General features: G+C 42.7%; 1 protein-coding gene across 2 annotated transcripts in view; it reads right to left on the reverse strand.

The window, feature by feature from the left end:
- Positions 1–13,710, reverse strand: part of CBFA2T2 (CBFA2/RUNX1 partner transcriptional co-repressor 2) — a 99,918-nt gene that overhangs the window by 65,222 nt on the left and 20,986 nt on the right. The window lies entirely within an intron of this gene.

The raw sequence follows: 13,710 nt of genomic DNA on the forward strand, positions 1-13,710 counted from the left end.
CAGTAGGTATCTACACTGAAGCGCTACAGCTGTGCCTATCTACCACTAAGCGTAAGCATAGCCTTAGACATGATAGCTCTGCAACAGGTAAGCACCTCTGCCAGGATTCTCACTTTGCTGTAGCCACTCACCAACATACACCTTGGACAACAACAGACCTCAGCTGGCAGCAGCTACAGTGATCACATTGCACCAGTGCTTCACACATGGAGCCAGATGCTGGGAACTAGGGGTTGCACAGTTCACTTCCACAGACAGTGCCCCACATACAAGGGTCCCTGCTTGAGTTCCACACTGCTTCAGCTCCTTGAAGGAGGAAAGAGGTGACCGCACCACCACACTGCCTCTGGGGACTTCCTTGAGCTGTGCAGGTTCAAACATGTAACATGGCCCTTTTAAAAATCCTGTGGGCAACACTGAAAGTTTCCCATCTATTTGTCTGAAAGCTAGGCAGCTCAACAAAACTCCCAGCACCTAATGACAATGTAAAGCCCAACATTGCCAAGACTACCAAATGCTGACTTAAAAAAGGGGAAATCCTGATTAAGATGTAATTCTCTGAAGATCTTTGGCACAAATATGGCAGAGGTGGCTGATGATGGATGGTAGATAGTTATTTAGCTTCCCTGAGAATTTTACTGCATGATTCTACCACAATGATATCTAAGGGCCAACGTGCAATGGGACTACTCCAGGCAGAGAGTACTATGTATGATAAAAATACTTGCAGGAACAGGCCCCAGGCTACTGGAACTTATACAGAAAATGAATGGCCTCAGACAATTAGAACCCAGGGATGCTGGCCAATTACTGACCCAAAACTGGTAAGGGTGGTTCTCAGTTATTAAATTCCCAGTGCTTTGTTTGGTTACTGGTCCTCAGAAACCCACAGCCCCAGGCTCACAACAGACATGGCCACTTCAGTGTCTCATCTCCCTCTTCATCCCCAGTTTGCCCTGTTTCTCATCATTCCCAAGTCAAGTCAAGAACGCCTCATTTCTCTTGGGAGGGTGGAATAGAAGGGGATAGGGAGGGAGAGGAGGAGCTTTTAAAGTAAAGGTTAAAACAGTTCTCTGTGGGAGACGGAGCTAGTCCTTCCTAAGCAGCAAGGGTGGGGTTAGAGGTACTGAGGGAAAGAACTCCAGTCACTTGAGCGTGCCCCCTACCAACTCAGTAATAACAACACCCTGGACTCACACATGCTTCTGTCTTCAGCTTTGGAGTTTCAGCCCACAGAGCCACAATCAGGATTTACAGGACCGAACATGTGTGCCATCCTTCCCTTTGGGCAGCACTCTGTCAGAGCATGGTAATGGGGTGTCTGCTCACAAAGGAGAATTTCCTCCTAAATAACATATGAAGTCATTCAATCACAAGGCTTCACCCCTCTTAAAACTTAGTTGGTGGGGATTGTTTTCTATATTTAACTATAAAAAAAAAAAAAGGTCTATTCAAATATCCCCAAAGCCTCTATTTATTTGTGCTCTACAGTCAGTCAACCAGCCAGCACAGGGGGCACTAGTTTCAGCCTATTCTCAGATCTCTATGTCCCATGAAGTGACAACCAAGGTGTCAGTGCATCAATAAGAAAGTTAGCTATAACAAAATGATGTTAAAATTTCAGTTTCCTTGAGAAGAAAGGGTTCAAATGGAAATTAGTAAACCTAAGTGTCCCTTTACAATAGTTTCCCTTTGCAAGAGAGTTCACTTTCAACTATGCTTGTTATTAGTATAGTACATCTGAACGACGTGATTCATTCCAACGGCTAGGGGAGGGTATCACTTGGAGAGCTGACACATTTAGCCTTTCTGCCCCAAAGAAATTGAACCAGAGTTTACATTTGCAATCAGTCCCCTACAGCTATGCAACTGTTCTGTAAAACAGTTTACATCGGAGAGATTAAAGCAGGTGAAGTACTAATCTGTTCATGAGAGGTTTCATTTGAAAAAGTTAGGGTTTTGGGTGTGTTTATCGCCTTTTACAAAGCATATGCAAAATACTGAGGCTCTCAATATTTCACAAAACAAGAGAGAAAAAAAGTGCATCTTAGTTATGCAGACAAAAACAAGTTTAAAAAAGATAAAAAAAACCAAAATTTTAAAATTTAAGAACTATTTTCCTCATGTTTTGGCCTGCAGTCCCAAACACCACCAGGGGAAAAGTCAATTTGCAACAGCTGCGGACAGCTAGTTCAGTCCAAGGACTAAACAACACAATTAGGGAAACCGGGAAAATATTAATGCAACAGTTTCACAAAAACTGTTAAATACTGTTTTATTATTGTTGCGGTGCAAATGTATTCCCCCAAATTCAGAGGCCCTGGGGGCATCTCACCATCCTTATACAGTCAGAAGCATGACTGTATAAGAATGGCACCTTACTCAACAGATGTGCTCTGTGGTTCAGATTCATATCTTTGTTTTGTGACAAAAAAAGCTTTTCCTTTAAGTCCTGGTAGCTAGCCCAGCTCTGAGAGAGAGAACTGAATATTTTTTTTATTTTTATTTTATTTTTTATTTTTTTTGCTTTGTCAACTAGGTTCCATCTGCAAAATCCCTTGTTATTGGTTACCGTGCATAAGCCAAAGAACCCATCTCAGTTTCCAGAACTCAAAGTGAGTTTGCAGGATATAGCATTAAAAGAAACAGGCCAGACTATTGTCAGCTACTGCTAAGGAGCACAGATTAAAGGGCGGGGCGGGGGAGGCGGAGAATACAAAAAGATGGCATAGAGCTTGCTCTTGATTTCCACCCAATTCTGCTGTACATACAGCTAGTTCCCAAGTATAAATTAGAACAGGCATAGACTGCTTTAACTCTGGCTGCAAACGGCCCCAAGAGGCCAAAACTGCAGTCAGGAACAGACACAGCACAAGAAAGTCCCAGCCACATCATCTTTCCTCTAGTCAACCCCATATGCTGGCAGCAGTGTGAGGGTGTAGCAGAGGAGGCTCTATGACCGTAGAAGTCCCCCATGTGGTGGGATGATCCTCCCAGGGCCAAATATACCAGCTCTACAATCAGATTCCCCACATGTTGCAGTGTAATATGGACACACTGCCCAGATGGATCTGGTCAAACATCTTTTTTCTTGTAACATGAGCAAAGTCGCTCAAGTCATTTGGATACAAATATAAAGCCTCACAGTGCCTTTTTAAGAGAGCCACTTTTCAGAGTATAACCATGGGCGACTAAGATTCCCACGCCTTGAGGTGTGTGATTGGGACCACATCCATACTCTGTGCAAAGAGGCACATTGCAGTATACACAAGTTTTTCAAATCCTTGTTGTACTAGTGGCTTTGATTGGATGTGTCGTACCAGTGTTATTAAAATGACAGAAAGCTACTCTGATAGCAAGGGCACTTCATGATACCACCCCATCAATGGCAGAAAGCTTCTGAGGAGCCATCAGAAGAAAACTACTTTGTCAACAGGCACATGAATTGTTGAGGATTCCCCCCAAACAACTTATTCTTAGGTATTTTTAAAGAAAAAAAAACAAAACCCCAATGTCCTACAAAATTTTATTTCAAGTCGTTATATGCAAGAATGCCTTTGAGAGCACTAACTTTTGTTGTAGCAGTCAATTGTCACTCAGCGGCAAAACAAATCTTTCCCCTTATTTTCACAACCCTGAAAATAGTTTTTAAGTGGAGAAAAATCAGAGACATCAAGGATGTTAAAAACAGTTTACAGATATATTAATTCAGCGTTACAGAGCTATTAGGAAAATTTGCCCACCCTTTACCAAATTTAAAAGAGAATTTAAAATGTTACTTTACTTGCCTGTGTCAAAACAAGAGAAGAGACATACCCACTTCTCATGAAGGTGAACAGAGATGCACTGCACTGAGTAGCCTTATAGGGTCTGTCTACACAGCAACTAGACACCTGCAGCTGGCCCATGCCAGCTGACTCAGGCTCGTTGGACTCAAGCTGTGGGGCTGTTTCATTGCTGTGTAGACCTCCGAGTTTGGGATGGAGCCCGGGCTCTAGGACCCTTTGAGGTGGGAGGGTCCCAGAGCTCAGGCTGCAGCCCAAACCAGGAAGCCTACACTGCAACAAAACAGCCCTTCAGCCCAAGCCCTGGGAACCCAAGTCAGCTGGCACAGGCCAGTCACGGGTTTTTATTTGCAGCGTAGATATACCCATTGTGACAGAAAGAGGCATCACTGTAATAAAGAAAAATATGCACTTATATGGATGTTTTTTAATCTATAGCTATCAATCACTTTACAAAGGCGATTAGAGGCCTCATCCAAAGCCTGCTGAAGTCAACAGGAGTCTTTCCATTGACTTCCATGAGCTTTGGATCAAGTCTTACGTGACTTGCCCATGGTCACACAGCCCATCAATGCAACCCATCTCCAAACCCCTTGCTCAGTATTCCATTCACTAGACCAAAAGGGAATGGTTTTGTATCGTTTACTTTTCTTTACAAAGGAAAGTATTTCAAAATAAGTTATCGGTGACTCCTTACTACAAAAGCTCAGCAACTGAGAAACAAAGCAAATCCTTCAACTATGGTGGTATTTCTCTGGAGCAGGTCTCTTGAATCAAATTTTCTGCTAAGCTAACCATCCACTCCCTGCGCCTTTGCCAGCAGAAGGAAAAAATATAAAGACAAGACCTACCAACAAGAAAAAATAAACCATGTAAATTGACAGACATCAAGCAGGATCCCTAGTTAAAACAGGCAACTAGCTAGCTTGCTCTGACAGCAGCCATCGCTAAGGATTCTGCAATCCAGATGTTGATACTGTGCGCGGACACCACCATGGAAAGAACTAATACTGCATGCAGCGGCTAGGAAAATTGCTCTCCCCGTCTCTGTGCATTAATCTGGTTCTACTTTCTTCACATGGGAACGTTCCATGGAAAGAACTATGAAAACAAAGCTTGAACACTGCAGACTATTGATATATGCTGCTAGCTGTGGTTTCTGGGAAAGCAGAGAAATCTGGAGAATTTTTCCAGTTTCCAGTGGAATTTTTATGCCTATCACAGTCCATTTCCCCGGCAAACAGAGAAAATCTGAACGTGCTTTAACTTCTATTAAATTCCTCACATATTTCATGATGCACCGTGGCTTTATTTTTTGCTTTCTGGGCTCCTATCTTGGAAAGACACCTCACATTTATTCATGGCAACCATGGAAAGTATTTACCGTTTTAAGCTCCCCACTTTCCACTGCATAGAAAATAAATCCAAAAGTACCAGGGCAGCCAAAGTCATTTGTCAGGGTAAATGGAAACTGTAAATTCATGCTAAATGGAATGCGATGGAAACCAATTGGAATCCTTCTCCGCTTCTAGTCTCCAAGTTTGGCAGGAAAGTCAAACGTTTGGTTGCCCCTTTTATTCCTTATATGAAAGCCACTAGATCCAGGAAGGGACAGCAGACTTGGATGCTTTTGAAGGTTCAGGGGAAGCTCACTGCCTATTGCTGTCTGGGGGGAAACATGGATAATGCTCATTCAAGTTCGCAAGAGTGCTGCACGGAAGCCATCCTCTCAGGTGCACTGACTGGAGATTAGATCTCTTGGTGTGCAGTAAATTCAGTACACTTAAACATACCTGTTTCAACAAGTTCATTGTTTAAACCAGCACATGGCCGATTCTGTTAGCAGGCTTGTCTACCATAACAGGCTGGCCACCTGTTGGTACCAGTGCAATTAATGTTGATTATTTACATGCACTAAGCAGTCAGGGTTTTACCATTTGGTTTTACTATGTCAGGAGTGACCAAACTTACTGACCCTCTGAACCACATAAGACAATCTTCAGAAGTTCGAGAGACAGGGTTGCACCTGTCGGGGCTTCAGCCCCACTGCTGTGGAAGCCCAAAGCCCCGGCAGGTGTGCCCTGTGAAGCTGAAGCCTTGATACCCCTCTCCCCGCTGGGCAGAAGCCCCTACCCCACCACCCCGCTGCAAGATCCCAAGCTCTCACCACCCCACCCCCCGCAGTCTGGTAGGTGGAGAATATACACCAGGTGATGTCAACTTATTTCAAAGTTTGAACTGGGGATGCAAGGAATTTCATTTAACAGCAAGGTGGGCTAAGAAGTGAGTTGGGAATGAAAGTTCAAGAGCAATGAATTAAGCAGACAGACACTTACTACAATGCAGTCTACTGAATTTGTACAGATAATGTTTTCCACATGAGAAAAATGGAAGGAAAGGTTACCTGTTCATTGTTGCCACTCTACCTCACAAGTGAAGAAAAAAAATACCTGAGAATTTTGTATCCTTTCCAACAAAAGGAACTTTTTCTAAATCTAACACCCTTGCCCTGACCAGAAATCCAAGTCCCTGTAGCCGTCACGGGTATTTAAACCAAACACTGAAATATGGAAAATATGAGTAATCCTATTTGGAAAGAGTAAAACCCAGCCTGCAGAGGATTAAATTTAAACAGTTAGTTCAATAGCTCTGTAACAACAATATTTTCCAAGTGGCAGGATGAAAAGATACAAGATTCTGGATTCGTTCAACTTCAGGTGTTCATTAAAAAGATATATATCCTCATAACTCCCATTTCTGCAACTCTTATCTTTCTTAACTAGTCATCTCAGTCAGGATGATTAGGAATATTTACCACCTTTGGAATGTAAACTGGCTGAAATCTTTTTCTGGCAAACTCAATCACCACACTCAGTCACTTCAAAAACCCTCCAGCATTACTCTCTTATAAACCACACTGAAAATCTTTGACATTTTGGGCTATGTATTTAAAGGGCTTCAATCTTTTGTGTCCCTTTGTGCCCACAAGTCCTGTCTCACAGGTTGAAATGACTGTGCATTCACATTTAGAGAGTTTTGAAAGCCTGTTTCCATGTTCAGTCACATCACTCTTCTTTTGCACATCCTTGGGATATACAGGACTTGTTAGAAGCATCCCTCAATTCACTTTGAACCCCGCCCCAAACAATTATTCAAACCTTAGTCCCTCCCCCTCCCAACCCTCCCCCCCCCAAGAGCGGAAGATCTAGGAAAACAGTAGCAGAGACTGTTAAAAATCTACTGAAACAGGAATTTTCAATGCTGTGATTTGCTGAATTCTCTCTTGTTGTAGGAATAACATTCACAATAAAATGAATGTGATGGATCCCAAACACCTCAAGTAAGCTGTGAAACATACTGTCCCACAGAGGCAGTTTACTTCCTGGTATTGTACTTCCCTCTATCATTACTTTATTCCTTAAAGGCTGATACTTTTCCCAACCCAGCCAATAGCTTGTTTTGTTTCTTTGTCATCACATCTCTATTTTAATAGAGGTTTTTAACCCCTCAACATGGGTTTCTATTTCTTATTCACAAGCATTACACAGAAATAATATTGTTGGTTTTCTTTTGAAATTGCATTAAAAAAACCCCAAAATTTTAGTTGAATAATATCTGCTATCAAGTGGCTGCTTCCCCATGTACCTTACTACCTCTGCATGATTACAGTGCCTAAATATGTTATGGTACTGGAGAGGCACAGAAGGAAATCATAGAAATGTAGGGCTGGAAGGGACCTCAATAGGTCATCTAGTCCAGGTTTGCTTTCATGGCAGACTACAGCAGTCACTAACCCGATAACTTGAGTTTTAAAACCCAAGTTTCTAACCCAAACCACAACCTCTCTTTAAAAGACTATTTTGCAGTGCACCCAGAAGCTATAAAATTGTGACCAACACTGCACTGCAAACCACCAACTAATGGATTTGAAGTAGCACTTTCCAATGAAGTAATATAAATAAGAATGCCGATTGTTGCCAAACTTTTGTTAGTTTTGCAGATGTAATGCTGAATGGAATTCTCTCATGCCCCTCCCTGATCAAAGACAAAAAATAAAGGGTGACTTAACTTTCGGTTTTGTTTTTATCTAAATGTGAACTTTTTCCTCCCAAAGGCAATCTTTGGCAGCCTGCTCTTGTTGTCAATTGGGCCTCTGGATCATTAGCCTCATAACAAATGGTGGCAGTTGGAAAAGAGACAGACCTTTTGTGCCTGCAGTGGTATTTCAAGCTCTCAGCTCTTGGCTCCATGAAGTCTGATTTAGCAGCACTGCTGGGAGCTATTAGTTTACGAAAGAACCAGCACGCCCACCCAAGCACAGTAGACTGCAAGGGGCTCCTCTTACACTGATGCCATGTGCCTTTCATTCTGCCTGGAGGAGTTTGAAAGGTTGTGGTTTCACTTAGTACAGGAAGCCAATCAAAAACCAGAATGGCCAGGGGAAAAGAGTGGAGGTCAGACAAAGAATGGTCGGATTTCAGCCATGCTGTGGTGTTGGAACATGCAAAGATATTAGTTGATGCACAACTTATTGCAAGTGTTTGTTCTCCCACCAACTTGTAACTTTTAAGATTGTAAATTCCAGCGTCTCCCTTTCATTTGCTCTTCCCTTCACACTGCCCTTTGCTCCTAATTTTCCTTCCTTCTTGGTGTCTCTCCTGCACATTTTCAGCATCTTTTCGCTTTCCTTCCTTTACCATCCTGTTTCTCTCCTTTGTGAAGTTCTTCTCTTCCTTCCCGAAATTCCATCATCCCTGCAAATTCTACCCTCAACTCCCCAGCTATTCCTTAGACATACAGAACCCCATCAATCACTTGTCCCCAAAATAAACTCATTCTACTCCTTTCATCCCCGACACATTTACGCCAAGTTCAGCTACCTCCCCATACCCTTCATTCCCTGCCTCAAATGCTCATTGCACCTCCAAAAGCATACACCTCAATCAATAAACCAAAGGAGAGAGGGAGGGACCCAGGAGGCTGTTCCTCTGCAGCCTGCCAGCCCAGCCAGCTGGGATCTTTGTCTGGGGGAGCACGGAGAAGGAGTGGGAGAAGGAAGGAACTGGGGAGAAGTATGGCTAACTGCTTGCTTGTTCAAATATCCCCATTATTGATAGGCAGCGGCAGCCCTCATCATTGCTCCTTCTCGGACAATGTCGGGCTGCGCCATGAAGAGTCAATAGCTTTTGGGCAGCATTGCTTGGGATAGTGATGCAGCAGCAACCACGGCACTATGGCTCAGAGCAAAAACTGGCGGCTACCTAAGTACAAAAGGCCAATTTTTAAAGGTATTTAGGAACCTAAAGATGCAGATAAGCACTTAGTGGGATCTTCAAGAGCAACTACTTGTATCTTGGCAGTCAGCCCAGGTCCAGTCTGGCTCTCACTACCCAGTAGCTTCAGTGTTTGGGTTGCAAACACAGCAAAGAATAGTTTTTCACACAACGCACAGTCAACCTGTGAAACTCCTTGCCAGAGGATGTTGTGAAGGCCAATACTATAACAGAATTCAAAAAAGAACTAGATAAGTTCATGGAGGATAGGTCCATCAATGGCTATTAGCCAGGATGAGCAGGGATGGTGTTCCTAGCCTCTGTTTGCCAGAAGCTAGGAATGGGCGACAGGGGATGGATCACTTGATGATTACCTGTGCTGTTCATTCCCTCTGGGGCACCTGGCATTGGCCACTGCTGAAAGACAGGATACTGGGCTAGATGGACCTTTGGTCTGACCCAGTATGGCCGTTGTTATGTTCTAAATCCTGCCCAGCAAAGTTATTTTTTCCTGATTCTGCACTGTTTTAAGGAGGCAATGTGGTCTAGTGGAGAGATCACCGGACTGGGATTTGTGAGACCTGGGTTCTCCTCCCAGCTCTGACACTGACCTGCTGGCTGACCTTGAGCAAGTCACTGCGTCACTCTGTGCCTCAGTTTCCCCATCTGTAAAATGGCAATAATGACACTGACTTCCTTTGTCAAGCACTTCGTGATCTGCTAAAGAAAAATGTGATACTATTACTATATCATGAACAAACTTACCTCAGGACAAAATTTATGCCAAGTCTAGGGACCTAAAGTTAGGCTCCAAAATCCATACTAAGAAAACTAAAGAAAAGGTTGCCTCATTTTGCAAAGGTGCCTCAAGCAGCAGCAGCAGCAGCAGCCCTTCACCTTGCTCAGTACCCTCTGAAAATTGGGCCACTTAAATCTGTAAACCCCTAAATATGGATTTAGGAGCCCAACTTCCACGCCAACATGTTTGAAAATCTTTACCTTCACCTTTTGTCACAAATGAGGCTTTCTTCCAGCACCATGAAGTATGTCACGAGGAGGTTCACGATTACAAGTTTCCAGGAACAATATTAGCATTCCTACAAGTTTGGTGAGAAGTGCTTCTCCTAAGTGAGCTCTTGGATTGCTACGTTGAGCAAAAATAGTCTAAGCTCTTTTAAAATTCACAGACAAAAAATTATGATGGGACTGAGGGTCACCTGAAGAAGAAGAGCAGCTCTGTGTAAGACAGCAAGCTTGTCTCTCACCCCAACAGAAGTTGGTCCAATAAAAGATATTACCTCCCCCACCTTTGTCTCTAGAATTTAATAAACAATTCCGTTGAGGATACACAAGAAAGATATCAACTCCAGCTCGTTCCCTTAGGTGTGCTGGCTCAGCAGGGTGAACAGGAGGAAAAAGCAGAAAAAAACTGTTTTAGTCACTAAAGTGAGCAGATATGACTGAATACTCACACAAGGGCAGATTTGCTATGTAGCATGGGGCCATTTTTATACAGACACCTTTTCAGAGTAAAACTGCAACTTAAGTTAACACCGTAAATACAGTAGCATTACTCGCTGTGAATTTATTTCACTGGACAAACATATTATGCACTGTAACTTCCCTTACATGTTGTGTTAGGTCTCAAAAACTAATATTAAGCCAGTGCCACAGGAGAAACATCTGAAATCAAGTGTATGCTGACAGAACACACCAACCCATCTTCCATTACAAACTTAAGAACTACACCAATGCTAACCATTAGTAGCTACCTAGAAAGCATGGGTCCAGTTCAAATAGGGAAGTGCAGTGAGCATCATCAAAACTCCAAGCCTGGCACTTTTCAGTGTAAATCTGTGTGTTTTGGCTTTGCTTATTCCTGACAGAGGATTAAGCTGACCTGTCTATTTTAGGGTTTTATACTGCTGCCCACCACCATGGTAGATGAGCGCCTGGCCACATCAAATAAATAGTGACGTCCCTTGTGGAGTTATCAATAAATACAAAGGAATAAATCATACTCAAAGCTTTCAAAAATTACTTTTCCATCAAAAATACCTCATTAATGGAAAATGCCCCACTGCCATGAATATGTCCATCATAGAAATGCACGTTTTCTAATTAAAAGCATAGGGTTTTATTCTCAACACCACAACATAGAACTAATTAGTAATGTACCTTATCATCATAATACAAAAAGAAAAGGAGTACTTGTGGCACCTTAGAGACTAACCAATTTATTTGAGCATGAGCTTTCGTGAGCTACAGCTCACTTCATCGGATGCATACTGTGGAAACTGCAGAAGACATTATATACACACAGACCATGAAACAATACCTCCTCCCACCCCACTAGACTCATCAGCCCCTTTATTTTTAAAAGAAATCCAAGTGGCCTGCTCCCACCCAGCACTGCTTGACTGAAAGCTTCCTACAGCAGTGTAAATACAGTGCTCAAGAGGGTGTATTTGACAAATAAGCTAAAAAATAAATAAATCATGAACTATCAGGTAACTTCAAATAAATGACAACTGTGCTGAATATTTCAAAGACAAAAACCTGCAGTTTTCATATTTTCTATTCAGTTGGATTCCCCTTGGATTAAATTATTGGCTCCTGATCCTGCAAAGATTTATGTACATGCTTAATTTCAACCACTGAGAACAGTCCTTTTGATGTCAAGTGTTTAGACTGTGAACACTTTGAGCCAGGTTTCAGAGTAACAGCCATGTTAGTCTGTATTCGCAAAAAGAAAAGGAGTACTTGTGGCACCTTAGAGACTAACCAATTTATTTGAGCATAAGCTTTCGTGAGCTACAGCTCACTTCATCGGATGCATACTGTGGAAAGTGTAGAAGATCTTTTTATATACACACAAAGCATGAAAAAATACTTCCTCCCACCCCACTCTCCTGCTGGTAATAGCTTTCTAAAGTGATCACTCTCCTTACAATGTGTATGTTAATCAAGTTGGGCCATTTCCAGCACAAATCCAGGTTTTCTCATCCCCCCCCCCCTGCACACACAAACCCACTCTCCTGCTGGTAATAGCTTATCTAAAGTGACCACTCTCCTTACAATAAGAAAAGGAGTACTTGTGGCACCTTAGAGACTAACCAATTTATTTGAGCATGAGCTTTCGTGAGCTACAGCTCACTTCATCGGATGCATTCATCCTTACAATGTGTATGATAATCAAGGTGGGCCATTTCCAGCACAAATCCAGGGCTTAACAAGAACGTCCGAGGAGGGGGGGGTAGGAAAAAACAAAGGGAAATAGGTTACCTTGCATAATGACTTAGCCACTCCCAGTCTCTATTCAAGCTTAAGTTAATTGTATCCAATTTGCAAATTAATTCCAATTCAGCAGTCTCTCGCTGGAGTCTGGATTTGAAGTTTTTTTGTTGTAATATCGCAACTTTCATGTCTGTAATCGCGTGACCAGAGAGACTGAAGTGTTCTCCGACTGGTTTATGAATGTTATAATTCTTGACATCTGATTTGTGTCCATTTATTCTTTTACGTAGAGACTGTCCAGTTTGACCAATGTACATGGCAGAGGGGCATTGCCGGCACATGATGGCATATATCACATTGGTGGATGTGCAGGTGAACGAGCCTCTGATAGTGTGGCTGATGTTATTAGGCCCTGTGATGGTGTCCCCTAAATAGATATGTGGACATAGTTGGCAACGGGCTTTGTTGCAAGGATAGGTTCCTGGGTTAGTGGTTCTGTTGTGTGGTATGTGGTTGCTGGTGAGTATTTGCTTCAGGTTGGGGGGCTGTCTGTAGACAAGGACTGGCCTGTCTCCCAAGATTTGTGAGAGTGTTGGGTCATCCTTCAGGATAGGTTGTAGATCCTTAATAATGCGTTGGAGGGGTTTTAGTTGGGGGCTGAAGGTGACGGCTAGTGGCGTTCTGTTATTTTCTTTGTTAGGCCTGTCCTGTAGTAGGTGACTTCTGGGAACTCTTCTGGCTCTATCAATCTGTTTCTTCACTTCCGCAGGTGGGTACTGTAGTTGTAAGAATGCCTGAGCATTCTTGAGGGTTTGTGTGTGTGTGTGTGTGTGGTGGGGGAGTGAGAAAACCTGGATTTGTGCTGGAAATGGCCCAACTTGATTAACATACACATTGCAAGGAGAGTGATCACTTTAGATAAGCTATTACCAGCAGGAGAGTGGGGTGGGAGGAAGTATTTTTTCATGCTTTGTGCGTATATAAAAAGATCTTCTACACTTTCCACAGTATGCATCCGATGAAGTGAGCTGTAGCTCACGAAAGCTTATGCTCAAATAAATTGGTTAGTCTCTAAAGTGCCACAAGTACTCCTTTTCACTTTGAGCCAGGGACTAACTTATAGTTAGCTACCTGTTTGCATAGTGCCTCACCCAATGGGGCTCAGACCATGGCCTGCAGGTACTACTGCAATCACAATAAATAATAAATGTACACGTACAAGCCTTTAAGAGGACCATTCAAAGAGTAGAATTTTCATTTACATTACAAAAACATCTGCTGAATTACAACATCACACTACTGTAGATCAGAGGACTTCTACAGAGGTTTTATGTTTAGTTTAAACAGTTTGTCAAAAGTTTGTGCAGGGATTCAAGTTAATCAGGGTTTGCCTACAAAATAGTTCCATGGAAAAT

The sequence above is a fragment of the Lepidochelys olivacea genome, assembly GCF_965140295.1.
Source record: "Lepidochelys olivacea isolate rLepOli2 genome assembly, chromosome: 13".
Taxonomy (NCBI): Eukaryota; Metazoa; Chordata; order Testudines; family Cheloniidae; genus Lepidochelys; species Lepidochelys olivacea.